The 24,635-nt window shown below is 42.5% G+C and overlaps 1 protein-coding gene and 1 pseudogene across 2 annotated transcripts in view; both read right to left on the bottom strand.

The window, feature by feature from the left end:
- tpk1 (thiamin pyrophosphokinase 1) overlaps positions 1-24,635 on the bottom strand; it is a 354,474-nt gene that overhangs the window by 90,987 nt on the left and 238,852 nt on the right. The gene's annotated exons all lie outside the window — the stretch shown is intronic.
- LOC116970540 lies at positions 8,186-8,867 on the bottom strand (annotated as a pseudogene).

The raw sequence follows: 24,635 nt of genomic DNA, 5'->3' as shown, positions 1-24,635 counted from the left end.
AGCAGGAAAGTAATACAAGATGAGCCATACAGCGATATAACAAGGGAACAGGCCCTTCAACCCAACTCATCCTTGCAGACCAACTTGCCTAACTGAGCTACTCACACTTGCCTGTGCCTGGCCCATATCCCTCCAAATGTTTCCTATCCATATACTTGTCCAAGCCTTCTGATAAACTCTCTAAACTAAACTAAAATAAGATGCCAATGGACAATAGACAATAGACAATAGGTGCAGGAGAAGGCCCTTCGGCCCTTCGAGCCAGCACCACCATTCCCTGTGATTCACGACTGTCTCTCCATTCACTGTGATTCACGACTGAATCACACTGTGATTCACGCCATTCACGACTGTCTCCAAGAGCCTGCATCCTTACATAGAAACATAGAAAATAGGTGCAGGAGTAGGCCAATAGGCCCTTCAATATGATCATGGCTGATCATCCAACTCAGTATCCTGTACCTGCCTTCTCTCCATACCCCCTGATCCCTTTAGCCACAAGGGCCACATCTAACTCTATCTTAAATATAGCTAATGAACTGGCCTCAACTACCTTCTGTGGCAGAGAATTCCAGAGATTCACCACTCTCTGTGTGAAAAATGTTTTTCTCATCTCGGTCCTAAAAGATTTCCCCTTTATCCTTAAACTGTGACCCCTTGTTCTGGACTTCCCCAACATCGGGAACAATCTTCCTGCATCTAGCCTGTCCAACCCCTTAAGAATTTTGTAAGTTTCTATAAGATCCCCCCTCAATCTTCTAAATTCTAGCGAGTACAAGCCGAGTCTATCCAGTCTTTCTTCATATGAAAGTCCTGACATCCCAGGAATCAGTCTGGTGAACCTTCTCTGTACTCCCTCTAAGGCAAGAATGTCCTTCCTCAGATTAGGAGACCAAAACTGTACGCAATACTCCAGGTGTGGTCTCACCAAGACCCTGTACAACTGCAGTAGAACCTCCCTGCTCCTATACTCAAATCCTTTTGCTATGAATGCTAACATACCATTCGTTTTCTTCACTGCCTACAGCTGTCCACATGACTCAATCTGAACATTATAGCATTGGTTAAGATCCATTTAGTAAATATATGTGCAATACATACTTTAAATAAAATTAGCCATATTCCAACTTTAAGACCAATAGTATACCTTCCTTCGATTGATAAAGGTGGATGTCTGATTTGATAAGATTTATCACTTTGTTTTGTAGTTTATAACATACCTCATCAGATCCCCTTTATTTCGTAATTATAGTTCTGTTCTATGATCAAGGCCACATAACTGGTTGTAGAGGGCAGTATATTCAAAGACTTGTATTTTCTGTAGAAAACAATTACCCTTTTCCCCAAAGGCACAAATCTTGAGTTGTAATGCTGTTTCAAATTTCTTATGATTATGTTTGCATCAGACCTGCAGGCCCCTATCATAAATTAGTTATGACGTGATAAATTAGGTTGCCTGATATAAAGTAAGAACTAAACACATTGACATCTGCATTCAAAAACTGCAGCTCGCTTTGTGAAACATCAAAAGCAAACGCATATTGCTTAGCAAGGCATTTGCAGAATAAAACAGTAACAGCATAGAACATTCAAATACATTTCAAACCAATTCCTTAATTATTCCGTTTCACCACTTTCAGAACTGTAACACCCATGCTGTGGTTCTATTGAGAAATAAACTCACAATCATGTATTGTCTCTGCTGTCTGCTTAGCATGCAACAAAAGCTTTTCACTACACCCCGCACACATGAGCCTTTCAATTTATCATCCTATTCCCTTTTCCAACAAGTACAGGTATGTGTCTAATTTTGGAAACATGAATGAATGAATAAGTGTCTTTATTGTCATTGCACATGGTACAACAAAATTTAAAAGTCAATCCCACGGTGCGATTCACAAGAACAATTTTAAATATATAAGAAAAGGTAAAAATATATACATATTAAAAAAAATTACAGATAAATAACAATAGCAGCTGAGGTAGAACCATTCAGTTGAATACGAGTGTTATTTCTTATTTTGCATTGTTAAGTTCACGTATGGCTATGGGGTAGAAACTGTCTCTGAGTCTGTTTGTGCGAGTTTTGAAAGACCTGTACCGTCTGCCAGAGGGCAGCAGGTGGAACAGGTTGTGTCCAGGGTGGGAAGGGTCCTTCAGGATGTTGGCTGCCCTGCCAAGGCAGCGAGAGCTGAAGATGTCCTTCAGGGAGGGCAGTGGGCAGCCAGTGATTTTTTGTGCGGTGTTGATGACCCTTTGAAGGGCTCTCCTGTCCGCTGCAGAGCAGCTGGCATACCATGTGGTTATACAGTACGCCAGCACACTCTCGATGGAGCAGCGGTAGAAGGACACCAGCAGCTTCTCCTCCAGGTTGTTTTTCTTGAGGATCCTCAGAAAGTAGATTCGCTGCTGGGCCTTCTTGACTGCTGTGGTGGTGTTTGTAGTCCAGGAGAGATCCTCCGTAATTTGTGTGCCCTGGAATCTGAAGTCTGAGACCCTTTCCACACAGTCCCCATTAATGAATAGGGGTTTGGGGGCTGCACTGTTCTTACGGAAGTCTATGATAATTTCCTTTATTTTTGTGGTGTTTAGGATGAGGTTGTTGTCTGAACACCACGCTGCCAGTCTTTGGACTTCCTCCCTGTAGGCTGTCTCATCTCCTCCTGAGATACGTCCAACCACAGTCGTGTCGTCCGCAAACTTGACGATGGTGTTGGTGGAGTGGGCGGGGTTAAGATCAAGGTTATTTGTCTCAACCACTTCCTGTGGTATAGATTCCCATACTTTTGAATAAATAACATTATCTATTTTTACTTTTTTGAATTGTCAGTGACAATTTTGTATGTATGACTCTAGTTTTGGATAGACTTACAAATAGAGAAAATTTCACTACTGTCTAACTTTTTTTCACGTTCATCCTGAAGAATTTTCTGAAGTAAAAAGTTGCGATCTGTTCAACCTCCAAACTCAATTTTGATACAATTCTTGTGGAACTTTCATTTGCACGTTTGCCAGTATTTTTATTTGTCCTTTTGTGGTGTGGAGAGCAGAATAGTGGATAGGATTTAATATACGCCTAATTAGGGTCCACTATGTTAAATATAATGTCACTTATTTTCAACACAGAGTGCTGGAGTAACTCAGCAGGTCCTTGTGTTTCTCTTATTTTAATCTTTACACCTTGAAATCAAATCTCAGTGCCATTGTTTTGCTAACCATGCTTTTAATATTTGTCCATTTGTATTTGTGGATCTCTTTGCTCTGTTACTCAAGTTTGAGGTTTTTTTTACCAAAGTTTATCACTTCCATCTTTGTTAAATCTTTGTTATGCCTCATTGGTTTCTGAGGTATTATTTTGGTATATATTTTTGGTATGTATTTGGTAGCCACTGAACTGATATCAGACACCTGGATTTTTGACCTGGCAAATTAGCTTAAATACCACCTTGGCAGTCAGTGATTTTCAAATTCAAAATTTAAAAAAAAATTAAATAAAAAAAAATAATAATGGTAATTATGAAACGCTGCTCTTGTTGTTAAAAAGGCCCAAACCTTTCAACAAATGCCAGCTGAGTAAGGAAGGGTCTAGATGATGCTCTGAGGAAGGGACATTGACCCAAAACATTAACTGTTTTCTCTTTCCGCAGATGCTGTTTGACTGACCAAATTCATAAGATCATAAAATTCATAAGATCATAAGGTATAGGAGCAGAATTAGGTCGTATGGCCCATCGAGTCTGCTATTCCATCATGGCTGAACTATTTTTCCTTCTCAGCCCTGTTCTCATGCCATCCCTCTGTAATCTATGACTCCCTGGCTAATCAAAAACTACAAATCCTCACTAAATATATCCAATGATTTGGCTTCCCCGGCTACCTATGGCAATGAATTCTACAGATTCACCACCCTCTGGCTGAAGAAGTTCCTCCTCATCTTCAGTTTAAAGGTGTTTTCTGAGGCTGTGCCTTCTGGTTCTAGACTCCCCCACTACTGGAAACATCCTCTCCACATCCACTCTATCTAAGTGTTTCATTATTCAGTAAGTTTCAATGAGATCCTCCCCCCCACATCCTTCTAAATTCCAATGAGTACACGCCCATAGCATTCAAATGGTCCTCGTACATTAACCCAATCATTCCTGGGATCATTCTCGTAAATCTCTGCTGGACCATCTCCAAAGCCAGCACATTCCTTGTCAGCTATGGGGCACAGAACTGCTCACAATACTCCAAATGTGATCTGATCAGTGCCTTATAAAGCCTCAGCATTACAGCCTTCCTTGGAAACATCCTAGAATTCTTTGGCATTTCTGTTTTCTTTAGCTTGTTTTATGTGGGTGGTTTGGGGGGGGGGGGGTGGGGGAAACTTTTTCTAATCTCTTACCTCGACGGAGATGCGATTTTTTCCCGTATCGTATCTCCTAACGTCCTAACATCGAGGAGTTGGCGGCCTTTGCTGGAGACCGACTTTTGAGAGCTCCACCGCAGAGAGCCCACGGGACTTATACACCACGGAGCCCGCAATCCTTTTGCCGGGGATCGACTTCGGGAACTCCAAGCCACAGAGGCTTGGACCACCCTGACGTGGGAGCTTCGACCACCGGCTGCGGGAGCTTTTATCGCCCCGATGGATGGTTCGACTGCTCCGACCTCGGGAGAATAATGAGGAAGAAGATTGGAGTTATTTGCCTTCCATCACAGTGAGGAACGTGGGGAATCTGCTGTGGTGGATGTTTATGTTAACTTTTATATAGTTGTGTGTCTTGTTGCTTTTTTTCCCCGTATGGCTGTATGGTAATTCGCATATCACTGTACCTTAGTTCATGTGACAATAAAAGACCTTTGAAAGCTTTGATAACCACATTCTTCCTCGGAGTTCGCTGTAGCTCAGATAATGACCTATTCATTTCTGATGCTGAAGTCTCAATATAAATATGAATACCAATCAACACTAATCATTGTGGAACACCCCTTTCTCACCGTCTACAGCTTGAATGGCACCTTTCTACAATGAGCTCCATACAAGACACAACGACAAAATTTGCCGATGTCATACAATTACTCAGTGAAGACACATACAGTTTATAGGAAGGGTGGGCATGTGGTAGATGAAGTGTAACGCAGATAAATGCAAGGTGACATACATGGGTCATTAGCATAGAAAGACAATGCAGCTGAATGGTTACATTTTTAATAAGTGTAGCACAAAACAATAGTGAGGCTGCACTTGAGGTATTGCATTTGGTACACTAAAAAGGTACCATTAATTTGGAAAGAGTGCAGGGAAGATTTACAATCATATTGCTAGCACTCAAGGGCCTGAGTTACAATGAGAGGTTGGGTAGGAGAGCAGGAAGCTGAGGGGTGATCTTATAGAAACGTATAAAATCATGAGGGGTATAAGCCTGGGATAGAAGAATCAAGAATTAGAGTACATATGTTTAAGGTGAAAGTGGAAAGGTCTGATACATGAAGGGCAACTTTTTCACACTGAGGGTGGTGTGTATATGGAATAATCTACAGAGGATGCAGTTGAGGCAGGTACAATAACAACATTTAAAAGGCAAATCAGTCTAGCTTAGATGGGAATGTTGGCTGCCATGAACAAGTTGGACCGAACGCCTATTTCCATGTTATACGAGCGAGGTAAATGAATATAGACATTTATGTACACATTTTTGAAGACAGAAGGGGCGATTAAGGATTTCAGTGATGAGCGTTTTAAAGGTTTTGACATCCAGATGGACCTGGGTTTCTCTATGTGAATCACTGAAGGTTAATATGACACACAGCAAGCTAAACGGCAGTTTAGGTGCGATTGTAAGAAGATTTGAGTTCGAGAGCCGAGATATTTTGCTTCACTAGAACCCTAGTGAAACCATATTCTGAATATTGTACACTGGTCAGGTTTCCATAGCAAAGGAAGAATATATTTTTGATACGTTTGTGCAGGAACTGTATTGTGTGTCATCATATTTATTCACGGGATAGTGGGTTTGTCCAATGAGGAATGATTAAGTAGATCAAGGTCCGTTGTGAAGTGATCTCATTGAAACACAGGGAATTCGTACAGGACTTGGCAGGGTAGAAGCAGAGCAACCTCAAAATAGGGTGTAGGACAGGACTATCAGGGCAGCAATGCAAAGAAATGTCTTCGCTAAGGGGGGTAAGGGGGGGTGGGGGGAGTATTTGGATTCCATTATAGAAGAGAATTCTGAAGACACAGTTTTTGAGATATTCAGATAGCGATCAATAGACTTGGATATTGGGGAACATCTCCCTGCTTTTAAAAAGTCCAGGATAGTGATGCGAGCTAAAAGATCAGCCATATTTCATTGAATACCTGAGCAGGTGCAAGGAGGGAACCGCCCCTATCACTGCTTCTATTTCGTATGTTTTCATGATCTTGTATAAAACACGGCTGCGGCTGCAAACTTTGGGAAGTCTGTGCGCACAATCTGCCCTGCAGCACTTTCAGGTGAGTAGAAAATAACACTGCCATGTGACTCCTGGATAGAAAGGACCAAGGAGAGAAAAGAGGCAAAAGCCTTTCAGAAATCATACAGATATCATTTATTCTGAGATTGATTATTGCTATTGCCTTAGAGAGTATGAAATAGATATTTACAGGAATGATTTTTTTAGATGAAGGATAAACTGGAGTTGCTAATAAAATATTTTCAATATAAATCAGGAAAGGTTGCACAGAGTAGAGTGAAACCTGAGTTAATTATCAAGACGGCACAACTCATTGCCAAAACAATCAAGACAGCACGAGGAAAATCGTTTTATGTAATGTAGGTTAGACTTGAAGTGTTTTGCCCTAAAGTTTGAAGGGAACAGATTCCATACTAATTTTATGAAGGAAGGTAAAATTGTTGGGCTGTGGGGAAGATTTTCCTGGCAGTTCATTGATAGATCCACACACTTGGTGAGCTTAAAGACCTGGCCCATGCTGCACCATTCGTCCCCAAAGCCATCAGACTATTAAACACAACTTCAAACAAACACTGAACTATAACAGCCTATTGCACTTTATCTGTTTATTGATGTGTGTATATATATATATTCTATGGTATATGGACACACTGATCTGATCTGTATTTATGACTACAATATTCTGTTGTGCTGCAGCAATGCAAGAATTTCATTGTCCTATCTGGGACACATGACAATAAATTCCCGACTCTTGACTTGTCTCTTCTACATTAATCACTCCTTTTTTCCCCCTACTTTTAAATACAGTACAACCCTTTCAGGCATTTGCCTTCAATTCTTTATGTCTTAAACTTTGTGTTGAGCTTAATAGAGTCATATCGTCATAAAGTCACACAACACTTGGTTTTGGCCCTACTTGCTGTTAGAAAAGAACAGGTTCAAGGATCTGATTAGTAGAACAGAAAAAGGCTCACTTGCCCGTTTAGTAACAAATCAGTTTTATTGGCAAGAGAGAACAAAAACAATACTTGTCTTGGGATGCGCTGGGTCCATTTTACAACAGAACACCTCTCGCTCTCTCTCTCTCTCTCTCTGCCTCCGTCTGCAGCGCTGATTGTGACAGCCCATCGGTGAACCCCTCTCATACATGAACACATCAGATTTATTGGCAAGAGAGAGAACAAAAATAATATTTGCCTTGGTATGCGCTGGGTCAGTTTTACAGCAGCACAACTCTCTCTCTTTCTCTCTCCGTGGTGCTGATCATAACTCAGCCCATCAGTGAACCCCTCTCATACATGAACCAACTTATGTCTTACTGGCGCCTGCCATTATGCAGGTAAGAAATCAGCTGTTGAAATAATCGCAGGTAAGTCCTGGCCAATAGCGCTGTTCCCAAATTCAAACTATAACCAATGGCAGCGGACTGCATTCGAGCCAACCCTCCCCCCCCCCCACTTTGTAATCAAAGCGCTATCAGCCGCAGAGTGGCGCGTAAATCAATACACACAACACTGCCTGTTTGGCGGGTGAAGATTTAAACAGAGCGCTGTCAGCTTAGCGTGTGTGAATTTAAACAAAGAGCTGTCGGCTGCAGCGCTATGGGCTTTAAACATAGTGCTACCAGCCACAGTGCCATGGGCTTTAAATATAGCACTTCCCGACAGTGTTATGGGCTTTAAACATAGCGCTATGGCCACAGCACTATGGGTCACAGACTCTTCAGGCAAAATTCTCGTATAACATTTTACCCCGAGGGATTATAGTCGTGGTACGGTTGTCCGACCCTTTGAATCTTCTTTACGGCTTCCTGGATGTGGTCAGCGAGGTTGGTGATGTTCTCTTTTACCCAACTCAGGCACAAACCAGTCGCCGAGTCTGTATGACCATTCATGGTACAATTAAACTTGTTTTGTCGGAGGTCTGAAACCTTAATGGCGTCATCAATACCACCAAAGATAATCTGATCGCTTGTGTCATCAAACGTTGCTGCCAGTACTTGGTACGTGTTTTCAAACGTATGGATTGCAGCCTTCTCCGAATGTCCCATAGCTTCACTGTTTCGTCGTTGCTTCCTGCACAGACTAACTGTGGTCCCCGTCAGGATGGTTAACATGAATTGTGTTTCCTTTAAAGGATGTGTGGCCTTTAAGTCTCTTGATTCTCTCACCAGTTTCACTGTCCCACACTGCTACAGTTTTGTCTGTTGATGTTGGAAAAAGCCTGCTGCCCTCTGTGTTATAATGCAATTCCATCACTGCTCCACTGCGAACTTCCAATGTAGCATAATTATCGCAGTCGCCATATATATTCCAAAATTATATGAGTCGATCAAATCCTGCAGATGCCAGTGTTGATCCATTCTGGTGAAATTTACAACAATAAACTTCTCCCTAGTGACCTGTTAAAAGCATTTGAGTTGCTTGAAGACTCGAAATTCTTGGTCTCGCCTGCAGCACGACCTGCTTCCCCCCCCCCCCCCCCCCCCCCCTGCACTGAGGGCAGCAGGTCGTTGCGGGGGTGCTTGGCCTGCTATTTCTTTTTACCAAACATTTTCTATTCTGTTCATCAGATCCTGCTGACTACCCCAAATGTTACAAAGGAACAGGTTCAAGGATCAGACTAGTAGAACAGAAAAAGGCTCACTCGTCTATTTAATTACACATCAGTTTTATTGGCAAGAGAGAACAAAAACAATATTGTCTTGGTATGCGCGGGGTCCGTTTTACAGCAGCACATGTCTCTCTCTCTCTCTCTCTCTCTCTGCCTCCGTCCGCGGCGCAGATCGTGACTCAGCCTGTCGGTGAACCCCTCTCATACACAAACTAACTTATGGCTTCCTGGCACCTGCCTTTATACAGGTCAGAAATTAGCCGTTGAAATAAATGCAGGTAAGTCCTGGCCAATAGCGCTGTTCCAAAATTCAAACTATAATTAATGGCAGGACTGCAGACTTTATCACTTTTACAAACCTTTCGAAATCGACATTTATAACATCTACTACAATACCATTGCCAGCCATTGCTACAGAGTTCCACTTCAGTATTCAGTAATTCCCAGGTTCCCTCCTCTGATAAATATTTTGCACTGACTATCCACAGCTACATAGAAACAAGAAGTTGCACATGTTTTTTTCCTTAACGACATCCTATCCAGCCAAGCGATCAAGACTCGTCCTAATCCCTATTATGTGAACATGTGAATATGTTCCCACCTTGAATCTCACTCGGATTCAAATAATGCTAGCAAACATAATGCAGCCCAAAGAGGAACTTTGTTGAAATCTGAACATTGCCCCTTTCAGCTTTGTCAATTGTTGCAAACATTAATATCCCATCAGCATTGTAAAATTGACATATTGAAGCATACATTTCCCAAATAAATTAAAAATCAAAGTAAAGCCAGAGGAACATTCAAATTAGGCACCACTTCCCTTTTTATATAGTTATTGAAGCTTTTCTTTTCTTTTTTAATTTCTTGCTAATTTATTCTCAAAACGATCCCATCTTTTTATTTATTTTTGACCATACATTTGTGCCAAGTTGGTGAAATCCTCCATAATTATTATAATTAATATTTAATCTTTATTATTTATCCTGCAAATCTGCTTAATTTTTGGATATATATCGTATATTATTGTATGTGTTTTAAAGCAATTCATGTGGATTTTATGTACAGTTTATTACTAGTTACATCATTTTTATTCTACGAGCTTTAGCCCGTAACAACCATTCCATCCACCCTCCTTCATTGCAACAGTTGTTCCTCAAACATTTTGTGGTTACATTTTGTTTAATAGAAAAACTAATTTTGATACATTGTATCCTACGGGCAGAGGCAATGTTCCTAATGGACACACTATTGATTTTTAGCTAAAAATTGATTTGTAAATCTGACATATACTCCAAAGAGTCAATGACATTAGTCAAAATGTGTAAATATTCACCTCTACAATATTTTATTAACAATCCTGTTACCCATGTAAGGCATGTCTCTATGCTGCCTCTATGTTGCCTCTATGCTGCCTCTATGCTGCCTCTATGCTGCCTCCATGCTGCCTCTATGCTGCCTCTATGCTTCCTCTATGTTGCCTCTATGCTGTCTCTATGCTGCCTCTATGCTTCCTCTATGCTGCCTCTATGCTGTCTCCACGCTGCCTCCACGCTGCCTCCAGGCTGCCTCCACGCTGCCTCTATGCTGCCTCTATGCTGCCTCTATGCTGCCTCTATGCTTCCTCTATGCTTCCTCTATGCTGCCTCTATGCTTCCTCTATGCTTCCTTTATGCTTCCTAAAATAACTGGATTCTCTGCAAGTTATTTTTCATTCACACATTTGAATATCATGCTCTGCTGATACAGCCTAAATTCTTAATTTGTTCCATTATATTTATTAGGGCTTTTATTAGTGCTACTGCCATGTTACATCACTGTATCCAATCATTTCCCATTTTCTCTTCCTTTCTTTAATGCGTCCTGAAACCTTTCGTGATACTTTTCTGCAATTTCTAATAGTTCCCTTCTCGTCAGTTTATTAATTTAAAACCTTATTTATGACTCTAATTATCCCCTCTACAGCACTCATCTCCCAGTGGGTGTCACGGGGACTGCAGGTAGACAAATGTTTCACAACTTCAGCAATACCGATTCTGTCCTAACCTTCGGTGCTGTTTGTGCTTAATTTACAATTTCTTCTTGTGACTGCAGAGGTTGCCCACCCTTGGATGCTCTGGCTTTCTTCCCAAGTTACAAAGTGCTGGAGTAACTCAGCAGTTCAGGCAGCATTCATGGAGGAAATGGGTAGGCCACGTTTCAGGTCAGGACCTTTCTTCAGGCTGATTGTAGTAGGAGGGAGAAATCTGGAAAAGAGGTGGGGTTCGGTCAAAGTTGGAAAATGATAGGTAGATACAGGTGAGGGAAGTTTGATGGGCAGACAAAAGCTGGATATGAAAAGGAGACAAAAGTGTGGTATTGGTATATAGTTGGAAGGGGACAGGTGTTACAGTAAATAGTTGGTGTAAATCACTCCAAGTGTTAAGGGACATGCGTGGAAGAATTGGTTAGCGGGAAGTGAGTGGGGAAATGGGATAGAAGAAGTTACTCTGAGTGGTAGCAGAGACCAAATGGCCTACTTCTATGTAGTAAGATAATATGAGCCCAGCTCAGGTGCAGCCCATTCCACTATCTCAACTCCTTGTCACAGGGCTGGCAATCATGCCCCACGGAATGGCTGCAGATCATTGGATGCAGGGCGGCAGAGTAACGTAGCGGTGGAACTAATGCCTTACAGCACGAGAGACCTAGGTTCTATCCTGACTACGGGTGCTATCTGTGTGGAATTTGTACGTTCTCCCGGTGACCTGCGTGGGTTTTTTCCGAGATCTTCGGTTTCCTCCCACACTCCAAAGACGTACAGGTTTGTAGGTTAATAGGTTTGGTGTAAATGTAAAAAATTGTCCTTAGTGTGCGTAGGGTAGTATTAATGTGTGGGGATTGCTGGTCAGTGCAGACTCGGTGGGCCGAAGGGCCATTTTCATTTCCGCGTTGTATCTCTAAACTAAAAAACGAAACCAACGCAACAAGAGCAGAAAAAGTAATTAGTATTGGACATGTGCAAATGAACAGTGTCATGTTTTAAATAGCTCTTCACTTCAGGACTGTCAATACATTCTTAGGATACAATCATTTATTTTATTATTTTTCAAAAATTCAATGAATTTGCTCAGAGCTCACAATCTACTCAATCTTAAAAATTGATATTTTCAATGCACTGCTGTGTAAAACTAACATCCATTTAATTCCTATGCCAACATAGAAATAGATAGAGCACCTCAAAACGACTCCAATATCAATTATTCTTTCTTTAAGATTTTCTGGGAGCAATAAAGCAATATATAATTGGAAACACCAGCTTTCTTTACTGAAGTTAAAATGAATTAAATAAATATATGTAACTTCTTTGTTCCTTTTAAAGAATTCAAAATACCTGGAATATTATTCTTAGTAAAGGAAAGCTAGGATTTCTTAAATGATTAAAGGGACAATAGATTCCAAATTTTTATTTAAATCTCAAATATATAAACTGATTCAGTTTAGTTTAGTTTAGTTTAGAGATACAGGCCCACCGGATCCACACCGCTCAACAATCCCCGCACATTAACACTATCCTACACCCACAAGGGACAATTTTTACATTTACCAAGCCAATTAACATACAAACCTGTACGTCTTTGGAGTGTGGGAGGAAACCGAAGATCTCGGAGAAAACCCATGCAGATCACGGGGAGAACGTACAAACTCCGTACAGACAGCACCCGTAGTCAGGATCGAACCCGGGTTTCCGGCGCTGCATTCGCAGTAAGGCAGCAACTCTACAGTTGCGCCTTCGTGACCACCGTCTTTGTAGGGTCTTTGACCAGAAATATTAACTGTATCTCTTTCCACAGATGTGGAACAGAAACAAATGGTAAGGACCAGGGCAACTCTATCCATGTTCCATCTGGGGGTAGGGGGAGCGAGAGCAGAACCACGGGACACCGAGGGGACATGGGTGAGGGATCCATCTAAGACAAAGGGGGAAAACCCTGCTAAATAAATAAATGATCTCAGAAGCATCTTGGGAGCAGATGCGGCAGGGACGGGGGAAATTAGAGTTTTGCAAGAGGCAGGGTGCGAGGAAGTGTCGTCAAGATAACTGTGGGAGCCAGTAAGTTTGTAGTAAACGTCAATCGATAGTCTGTACCCTGTGATGGGATGGGCAGAAGGGCCTGCTTTCACTCTGTATGTCTAAAGTCTAAAGATAGATACAGGTGATTTGTATTTATTGTTATAGCATAGTAACTTACACAACTTTACAAAAATCTAAAATCTGCCTTTAACATGTTGATGAATTATCTAAAATAACTTAACCTTTGCATTGTAGTTCAAACAATAATGAAAAAGGTTTGCTTATTACATTTATTCAAGGGATATGTAGAGAAGGCAGGCACGGGTTATTGATAGTGGATGATCATCCATGAGAGTGGTGGATCTGTGGAATTCTCTGCCACAGAAGGTAGTTGAGGCCAGTTCATTGTCTATATTTAAGAGGGAGTTAGATGTGGCCCTTGTGGCTAAAGGGATCAGGGGGTATGGAGAGAAGGCAGGGATGGGATACTGAGTTGGATGATCAGCCATGATCATATCGAAGGGCCGAATGACCTACTCCTGCACCTAATTTCTATGTTTCTATGATCACAATGAATGGCGGTGGTGGCTCGAAGGGCCGAATGGCCTACTCCTGCATCTATTTTCTATGTTTCTAAATATGATAGGCTAAACAATTGTATAATACAGTAATAGACAGTTAGTTAGATGTCCTTGTGAAGCTTCCAGTTTTCTGACCTTCCATGTATTTGCCCAAGTGTGTTCTCAAGTATGGTACACAAAAACACTGCATTAACTAGGAATGATGCTATTGTTTGAATTTTCATTCAGGGTCCTAAATTACTGGCAAGAATATAATTTTATATGGATACCAATCATGGATTAAATTCAGTAACGGTGGCGCAGCGGTAGAGTTGCTGGGCCGGAGACCTGGGTTCGATCCCGACGTAATTTGTACGTTCTCCCTGTGACCGAGTGGGTTTTCTCCGAGATCTTCGGTTTTCTCCCACGCTCCAAAGACGTAGAGGTATGTGGGTTAATTGGCTTGGTGTATGTGTAAAATTGTCCCTCGTGTGTGTAGGAGAGGGTTAATGTGCGGGGATCACTGGTCGGCATGGACTCGGAGGGCCATAGGGCCTGTTTCAGTGCTGTATCTCTAAACCAAACTAAACTAAACTAAACTAAACTAAACCAATATGAAAATCATTGAACATCTTTGTCTTTGGAATATTTTAATTTTATACATCCTTTGTAATGAAGCTGATTGAAAGCAAAGTAAAAGGTGTTTAATATTTCGTCAAGGTATTTAATCTATATGCGATAATATCCTGGTTCAGATTTTGGTCTAATGCGCCCAGAATTTCTCCATACTGATGCAATCTTTAATTTCAGATATTGTACATCAAGTAGCCCTTCAGTGAGATAGAAATTATGATTTATCAACCTCAAGCGACAGAAATCAATATTCTACTTTTCTATTGGCGCTTGAGATTACCGTTGGGGCAGATTATTTAGAATTGGACATTTGTACGATGACTCATAAGTGGAGAAGCTTGTGACTTCTGCACATTTAGATTTAAAGAATTTTGCCCATGAGCTTGCTGGAATTGCCAAATTGATAGCTGGGATCTTTGTTAACTAACTTGCCTCAACTATCTCCTCTGACAGCTCGTTCCGTATACCCACCACTCTTTGCTACTTAACAAAAGCAAGAGAAGAAGGTAAGGGGTTATTCTGAAAGGAAGCATGGGTGATTTGTCTCAGAAGCACACAAGTATGGTCACTCTGCAATATTGTAGGTGACATTATCACAAGAAAACCTGATGCAGAAATGAAGTCAAGCACACAGAGGCGAAGTGCCAGGCATCCATGTTTCTAGGCCAGAGAGGTTTGGAATAAGATGCCACTTTTGTGAAGCCAATGAAGAACCAATATAAATCAGGCAGGTAAGACTATTGTAGCTGGAACATGTTGGCCGGTGCGGGCAGGTTGGGCCGAAGGGCCTGTTTCCACGCTGTAAGACTCTATGACCCTAACTGTAGTATCCACAGCGCCATTGACCTCATCTCATCTATTTTTCATCCCTCTGCTCTCACCCTTTCTCCTCTCGGACAGAGCAAGAACAGAGTTCACCTTCCCTTCCACCCCACAAGCCTCCATATTCACCAGATCATGCTTCACAATGTCAGCAATTCCAACTCCAGATACATATCCAGATACATATTACCTTCTATTCCCCTCTCAGTTTTCCAAAGGGATTGCTTCCTTTGCAACAGTCTGGTCCACTCTTCTATCACTACCGATCACTCCCCATCTTATGTCATTTTTCGATACAACTATAGGACAATGTACTTTTACCGAATATAGACACAAAAGACTGGAATAACTCGGTGGTCAGACAGCATCTCTGGAGAAAAGGAATTGGTGACGTTTCAGTTCGAGACCCTTCTTCAGACTAAGAGTCAGGGGAAAGGGTCTGAAGAAGGGTCTCGAACTGAAACGTCACCAATTCCTTTTCTCCAGAGATGCTGTCTGACCACCGAGTTATTCCAGTTTTTTGTGTCTATCTTTGGTAAAAGGGAAGACGTTGATTATAGAGAGATATAGAACAAATGAATGAAAGAAATGCAAAAAGGTTATGATGGTAAAGGAAACACCATTGTTAGCTGTAGGCCAGATGAAAACGAGTTACAGACAATGAGACTCAACAAGATGACTTTTAAAGTAGTACAACAACCTGGGTGGGGGAGAGACAGAGAGAGGGGATGCAAGGATTACTTAAAGTTAGAGAAATCAATATTCATATCACTGGGGTGTAAGCTGCCCAAGCGAAATATGAGGTGCTGTTGTTCCAATTTGCATTCGGCCTCACTCTGCCAATGGAGGAGGCCCAGGACAGAAAGATCAATGTTGAAATGGGAAGGGGAATTAAATTGTTTGGCAACCGGCAGATCAGGTAGGCCTGATCAGGTAGGCCTGCAGCAAAGGAGTTCAGTGAAACATATGCCCAGTCTACATTTGGTCTCGCCAATGTTTTTCTACCTCTCGTTTTCCACCATCCAGGAACCCAAACAGGTTTCCCAAGTGTAGCAACAATTCATTCGCACTCCTTCTGACCTAATGTATTGTGTTCAGTGTTCACAATATGATCTCCTCTGCATTCTTGGAAGTGTAATTTCTTTGTTGAAATTACTTCTTATGGTATCTGATAAAATTATACAAGCTTAGGACTCATTTCACCACTGCTTATTCTTGCGGTAGGTAACCCAAAGTATTCATCTCAACAATGAATAAAGATATTAAGGGAGGCTGGAATGATAGCTGGTCATTTGAAATGATTTTTCAAGAGGTTTGTATATGTTTTGATTCACATTATCCAGCATGTGAGCTGTAATAGAATTTATTGTGCTGTGTTCAATTTAACTTCTGACTTGACAGGTTCGGCACAAGCAGCAGTTTCAATGACACTATTTTAATTAGCTTATGATAATCTATCTAAATATACAATTGGAAGCTATGGGTAAACCTCAGGAATTTGATTTTCAGTTCAATAAAACTTGGCATCCTGAGATAAATGCAGAATAAAAAAGACACGGTCTTCATGGCACTGAGAAAACAAGATCTAAATTCAACATTCCCAGCACAGTGTTTCCAAAGGCAACCAACAGGCGAAAAAGTGGCCTGCAAGATCTTGCATTCATAATAGATGCTCAAACTCTGTGCCAGGAATGGAAAGTTACAAAGTTTACCCCAGGAATGTTGTTGTGTGATGTTTTCATTCTGCTCACGAGTACTAATTGCAAGACAGAATATAAAGTAGAAAGCTGTCAGTGTGATGACTCCTGCTGATAATTAAAGTCACGCTTTAGAAAGCAATATTCAGGTGGAAGCTTTTAAACCCATGACTGATTCCAGGTGGAGACCTCAGGAGCAATGTGGTCACAGAAAGTTGGTGATTTCATGTGGTTACTCATCTGACTCCGAGAAATGGTGTAGGTCCCACGCAATCAAACATTTTTTTTTATCAGGTATTGCTAGAAATTAATTTAACACTTAAACATAGTATTCTGCACATTTTGTCTTAGAAAAGGCATCAAATAGCGCAGAAACAGGCCCTTCAGCCCACCATGTCAACCATCAGGTATCCGACTATATACAGTAAATCCTATTTTCTAGAACTTGACCTTTAGCCTTCTATGCCTTGGTGATTAAAGTGTTCATCCAGATACTTCTTAAATTATGTGAGTCTCCCCCTTCAGCTCTCCCTCATGCAGTGAGTTTCTGATTCCAGCCACTCTCTGCCAACATTCTTCCCTGGGACACATGTAAGCATCCTACCCCTTACTTTAAACATATGCCCTCTGATTTTACCATTTACGGTTTCAAAGGTTTCAAATGTCTTTTATTGTCACATGTACTAAGGTACAATGATATGAGAATTACCATACAGCCATACGGAAAAAAAATCAACAAGACACACAACTACATAAAAGTTAACATAAACATCCACCACAGCAGATTCCCCACATTCCTCACTGTGATCGAAGGCAAAAAAGTTCAATCTTCTTCCTCTATATTTACAGAGAGTAATAGTGGAAAGGTGTTATACTGACTGGAGGTCTGTGGTCAATGATGTTCCACAGAGATCCTTGCTAGGACCTCTGTTGTTTGTGATACATGTGGACGACTTGAACGTAAATGTGGATGGATTGGTTAGTAAGTTTACAGATGAAACCAACTGGTGGAGTTGTAGACAGTAAGTCGACTGTCAAAGGATAAAGTAAATTTTAGATCAGTTACAGATATGGGTGGAGAAATAGCAGATGGAGTTTAATCCAAACAAGTGTGAGGTCTTTAATATAACGGGAATATATATAGTTAATGACAAGAGCCTTAACAGTATTGATGTACAGAGAGATCTTGTGGTCCTGCTCCACAGCTCCCTGAAAGTGACAAGTAGATAGAGCGGTAAAGAAGACAAATTACATGTTTGTCTTCAATGGATGAGGCAATGAGAACGTGAACATTGGGGCCCCTGTGTTGCCCACTATCTGATGTATTCAAGAGAGTTATATATAACGGAATCAAGGGATATGGGGAGAAAGCAGGAATGGGGTACTGATTTTAGATGATCACCAATGATTATATTGAATGGTGGTGCTAGCTCAAAGGGCCGAATGGCCTACTCCTGCACCTATTTTCCATGTTTCTATGTTTCTAAGAGACAGGAAGTCATGTTACGTCACATTTGGATAATAATGGGCTGTTCTGATCGAGTCATTACTTGAAGGATGGAGAGGCTTTGGAGATGGTGTAGAACAGGTTTACTAGAATGCTGCCAGGATTAGATGGTATTTGCTACAAGGAGAGGTTGGATGAACTTGGATTATTTTCTCTGGAGTGTCGAAGGTTGAGGGAGATCTGATATGTATATAAGTTGCTAAGTTCAGATGGCTTCCTCAAATCTCTCTCACAACTTATTTTCCTCACAAATTTCTTAAAATCCTACCTCTTTGAGTTGTTGGTGCCCTTTTTATATGTGTTGGAGACTTCTGATTACCATCTTGGGATATTAGAGATTTTACATAAAGGGAGATTGTGGAATCATAGGTGATTTATATTCAACAGGCCTACAAATATCATTTGTTTCTATAAGCCAGGGAAAAACATAAATACTGTAAAGTCTAAAGCCATGCAAACCACTGAGAACTTCAATTTAAAGCAAAAGATAAATGCCTGACATTGGAAGATAATGGGTGCACTTGTCTTTCTCATTTAAGTAGCAACATGAGATGCTAAAACAGAGCATCTTGAAAAAAAAATTAGATTGAGCTGAGTCAACATCGCCTTATGGAAGGAAAAACATTTTCAGCTGATCAATCAGAATTATTTGCAGTTATTAATGGTGTTAATGCTTTTAGAACATCATAAGGCTTTTTAATATGAGTGTATGGGGGACAAAGAAGAAGGCATCGGTGGTAACTAACTTTTTTTATATCCATGGGAAGCGTAACCTTTCCCTCATGCGTGGTTTTCATGAATACTTGAGTATAGGTATAAAGAGTTTTATTTGTGTTGAATTGTGTTTTGGCGAACCAGCACCTACAATATTGTGAAGTTCTGATCTCCTTACAAAGATGTACTTACCATTTAGGTAGTGGAGCAATTAATTAGAGGAGTTAAAGAAGTGGCAGCTTTGCTGCATGAGGAACGATTGTCCAGTCTAGTTATGTGTTCATGAGAGTTTAGAAGATTCAGAAGAGATTTCTATACAGCTGTACAATTTAGAAACAGGGCATTTGGCCCACCATGTCCATGTTATGCCTTAAAATCCCAGATGCCTGCATTCATTCAATAATCCTTGATTATTCAAGTGCCTATCCCGATTCCTCTTATGTGTTGTTGCTGATCTTGCTTCCATTACCTCCTCTGGTAGCTCATTCCAGATACCAACTACTCTTTATGTGAAAAATGTATGCCACAGATCTCCTTCATACCTCTTCTCACATACCTTAAACCAATGCCCTAGCTTTACATATTTGTACCATGGGTAAGAGACCAGATATTTACCCGATTTACACAGAGAGGGCGAGTAGAAGGGGGAGGGAAGTGTTTTTAGAAGTTAGCTAAAATTAGAGAATTCAACATTTATACTAGTGGGTTGTAAGCTTCCCAAGAAAAATATGAGGTGTTGTTCCTCCAATTTGTGTGTGGCCTCACTATGCCAATGGAGGAGGCCCAGCATGGAAAGATCAGTAAGGGAATGGGAAAGGGGAGTTAAAATGGTTAGCAACCAGGAGATCCAGTAGGCCTTGGTGGATCGAGCATATGTATTCTGCGAAACAGTCGCTGAGTCTATGCTTGGTCATACCAATGTACAGGAGGCCACATCAGGAACACTCTGGATTCAATAGATTTGGTTGAAGGAGGTACATGTGAACCTCTGTCTCACCTGGAGAGACTGTCCAGGTCCCGGAACGGAATAGAGGAAGGAGTATATAAGGACAGGTGTTTCATCTCCTGCGGTTGCAGGGGAAAGTACCTGGGGAGCGGGTGGTTTGGGTGGGAAGGGAAATGGTGAACCAAAGAGTTGCAGAGGGAACGGTCTCAGCGGAAGGCAAAATGGGGTGGAGATGGGAAGATGTGACCGGTGGTGAAATCACTTTGTAGATGTCGGAAATGTGTTGGATACAGAGGACGGTGGGGTGATAGTTGAAGACCAGGGGAACTCTGTCCTTGTCACATCTGGGGGGAGGGGGAGCAATTGGGACGCAGAGGAGAAACGAGTGGGGAAGCATCTATGACAGAAGGGGGGGAACCACATCAACTAAATAATGAGGACATCGCAAATGTCCTTGTATGGAAAACATGATCTTGACAGCAGATGCAGTGGTGACGGAGGAATTGAAAGTGCATAGCATCTTTGCGAGAGGAGGGGTGGGAAGAAATGTAATCCAGGTAACTGTGGGAGTCGGTGCATTTGTAGTAGATCCAGAAAACTGAGGTTTTCTCCAGAGCAATTGCAATGGTCAAACCCCATCAATGAATTTTAAAATACATTGTTGTGTCTCCAAATGTGTGTTAGTCCAAGAACATCCATTGTTTACAAAGTTGTCTACAAATGCTTCCACATGGTGGCACTGTAAAGTGCAATTCAGAATATTTCTCACAAACACAATTATGCTTTGAGCATCAAAGATTCATTTGTAATTGTGGCTAATCCTCACGGTTGAGGTACCGTGAGGGAGGAGGGAAAGAACAATGGAGGACCTGGCGCTGGAGGGGGGAGAACAGTGGACAATGGGGAGGGGGAAAGGACAATGGGAATCCGGTGTGGGGGAACAAAAGGAGGAGCCGGCATGCTTTGTAACTTTGCCAGCGCCGTAGGTGGCCGCTATTTGTATACATTGTGTATGCAAGCAAAGAATCTCACTGTGACAATAAAGTATTACTATTCCTAATCTGTGAAAAATGCAATATAAATTGTTCATTGCCTTCTTTGATATATAGTAATCCCATGTTTAATAAAGCATTTTAATGATGCTATCACAAGAAGCGCAAGACAGACACCATTGTGCAGATGCCGAGAAGTGTGTTCAGCTCTGGCTGAACAACTTCTAATCTTGTGTGTGGACTCGATAAGAAGAAGAAGAAGAATGATGCTATGGTATCAATACACATACAATTCACTGAGATTGCTTTCCATTTATGGCTAAATGGATGTCAATTTATATCTTGTCCTGTGTATTTGATTCTGATAATCTGGACTCGTCCAGTGACTGCTGTGAAAGGACAGCTGACAACATGGGAAAGTCCACGTGACAGCTTGGAGAGACAGCTGACAGGAGGGAACAGACCCCACTGGGGCCGTCATGGGCTAGCTACCCATGATAGCAGTCCCCAACGCTGTTTCAGTTAGTTGGAGACACCCGCTAAATGCTACTAAAAGTAAACTAAAGAAAATACCCCTAGAGCCTGCGAGAGCGGGGGCGCAAGATGGCTCACCGATTGATAACACGGTTACAGACCCAGGAACGGAAACGACTACGGACAAGGAGAGCATGGCACATGAGACATCCACAACAGCTGCGGGACACAAACTTCAGGTGTGCATTTGTGGTTGGGAGAAAATAACATCAGTGAAGGGCTTGAAGATCCACCAAGGGAAGAAAAAGTGCTTGAGAGAGCAGAGACATGGGCCTCGCATTGACCAGTACTTCTTACGAAGCAACCAGTCAAATCAGTCGAGTGAAGCACAGCGACGGGACTCAAACCAAAGTTCGCAGAGCATCAGCACCCATGTCACTGAAGAGGGTGATACAAGCACAGAAAAGTCGGTGGAGGAGCCCACGCAACAACTACAAAGGCCTCCATTGGAGGGAAAGATCAAAGGGCACAAACCTGGAGTGAAATGGCCCAAAGCTGTTGAAAAGAAAGAGTGGGAGACGGTCATCAGTGACCTTATACATATCTTGGAGCAACAAGCGGGCACAGCAGTGGAAAAGCTTGAAAGGATGGGCAACACAATCTACAGCTATGGAGAAGAACGGTTTGGGGTGAGTAAAGGGAGAGGTGGAAAGAAATTACCAACACCAATCAAGTCCAGGAGGCAGCAGGAGATCGTGAGGCTAATCAGAGAGAGGAGACAGTTGAAAAAGCAATGGAAAAAAGCAACTGACGCAGAGAGAGAAGGTCTCATGCTACTCCAAGAGGACATCAAGAGCCGATTGGCAACCTTGCGAAAAGCAGAGAACTTGAGGAAACTTCGCAAGAAGAAAGAACACACAAGAACACGGTTCTACAAAGACCCTTTCATCAAAGACCTCTTCGCAAAGGAAAAAAGTGGACCTTTGAAAACATCAAAACGGGATTGGAGGAACACCTGGAAAAGGCCCACCAAGACACGAAAAGGCATGAGCAGTTAGTCATCCCACATGACATCCTGCCTATTCAACCACCTGAATTCAACCTGGACACCAGCCCTCCGAGATGGAAAGAGGTAGAGAACACTGTCCGGCGAGCAAGAGCAGCATCAGCTCCGGGGCCAAACGGAGTACCATACAAGCTCTACAAGAACGCACCGGATGTGTAGCTCATCTATGGAAGCTCATGAGGGTGGTGTGGAAGAAGCAAACAATACCTAAGGCATGGCGAAGGGCCGGCGACGTGCTAATACCTAAAGAAAAGGATGCGTCAGACATCAGCAATCCCTCAACGTCGAGGGAAAAATCTTTTTCAGCATTGTATCACAAAGGCTGTCCACCTATCTGGTAACAAACAAGTACATTGATACATCTGTACAGAAAGCAGGAATTCCAGGATTTTCGGGCTGCTTGGAGCATACAAGCATGATCTGGCACCAGATCCAAGCAGCTAAGAAGGAGAAGAGAGACCTACATGTGATTTTCCTCGATCTGGCCAATGCATTTGTTTCAGTTCCCCATGAACTCCTTTGGGAATCTTTTGCCTTTTTCCATGTACCAGAGCTCATCACCACACTGGTCAAGAGCTATTTCCAAGACCTGCAGCTGTGCTTCACAACAGCTGACTTCAGTACAACATGGCAGCGCTTGGAAGTAGGCATCATGGCAGGCTGCACAGTCTCACCCTTGGCCTTTACAATGGCCATGGAAGTCATCATCAGGGCCTCAAAATGGGTAGTGGGCGGTGAACGAACCAGGGCTGGGCTCCGTCTGCCACCCATCAGGGCATACATGGACGACATGACAACACTAACCACTACTGCAGCATGCACCAAGCGGCTACTTGGAAAGCTGCAGGAGAACATCAAGTGGGCCCGAATGTAAATCAAACCAAGTAAATCTCGAAGCATCACCATAGTCAAGGGGGTGCTTAGAGACACAAGGTTCTGCATCGGTGACGACCCAATACCAACAGCGTCTGAGCAGCCAGTTAAAAGCCTGGGCAGATGGTACAACGCAAGTCTCAAGGACAAAGAGCAGGTGCAACAACTAAGGCAAGAAATTGTCAACGGCCTGGAAAACATCAATCAGACCCTACTGCCTGGGAAACTGAAGCTCTGGTGCCTACAGTTTGGACTCCTTCCTCGGACAATGTGGCCACTGACCGTTTATGAAGCCCCAATAACAACTGTGGAGAAGATGGAGCGAACCATAACTTCATGCGCGAAGAAATGGCTCGGGGTCCCACGATGTCTAACTAACATCGGCCTATATGGCAAAGGGGTCCTGGAACTACCTCTCACTAGTCTAACAGAGGAATACAAGTGTTCTAAAGTAAGACTCCAGATGACACTGAGGGACTCTAGAGACAAGACCATCAGTGCTGTTGCGCCGCGCCTAGTGACTGGCCGGAAGTGGACACCATCTGATGCAGTACAGCAAGCTTCATCAGCCCTGAGGCACAAAGACATCGTGGGGCAAGTCCAGCAGGGAAGAGGAGGCTTTGGCCTTACGACAAGTAAACCAATTTGGCGAAAGGACACAACATCAGAGCGGAGGACATTGTTGGTCGAGGAGGTGCGGCGACAGGAGGAGGCCGCAAGAAGTGCAAAGGCGGTCTCTCTTGCCAAACAGGGGCAATGGATGCAGTGGGAATGTGTGGAGCGGAGGAAGATCAGCTGGAAAGAACTATGGGAAATGGAAGCAAGCAAGATCAGCTTCATCATCAGAGCGACTTATGACGTGCTTCCATCACCAAAGAACCTCCATCAGTGGTACGGCAAGGATCCAACCTGTGCCCTCTGCCCAACTCCAGCGACCCTCAAACACATCATGGTAGGCTGCAAGACCAGCCTCACGCAAGGGAGATACACGTGGCGGCATAATCAGGTACTAAAAAGCCTGGCATCAGCCCTTGAGAACAGGCGGTGTGCGACCAACTCCTTGCCTCCGAGAGCAAGCAACCCCCCCCCCCCCCCCCCCCAAGGGCAACAACCTTTGTCCGAGAAGGACAGAAAACATCTAAACATCCTTCCACCAGATCAGAAGAAGGAAACCTATGCAGGGCCCGTGACTGGAGGATGCTGGCGGACATCGGCCGACAACTAATTTTTCCACCTGAAATTGCTTCCA

The sequence above is a fragment of the Amblyraja radiata genome, chromosome 2 (assembly GCF_010909765.2).
Source record: "Amblyraja radiata isolate CabotCenter1 chromosome 2, sAmbRad1.1.pri, whole genome shotgun sequence".
Taxonomy (NCBI): Eukaryota; Metazoa; Chordata; class Chondrichthyes; order Rajiformes; family Rajidae; genus Amblyraja; species Amblyraja radiata.
The sequence above is the reverse complement of the archived record's forward strand: the minus strand, read 5'-3'. Positions and strand labels throughout refer to the sequence as shown.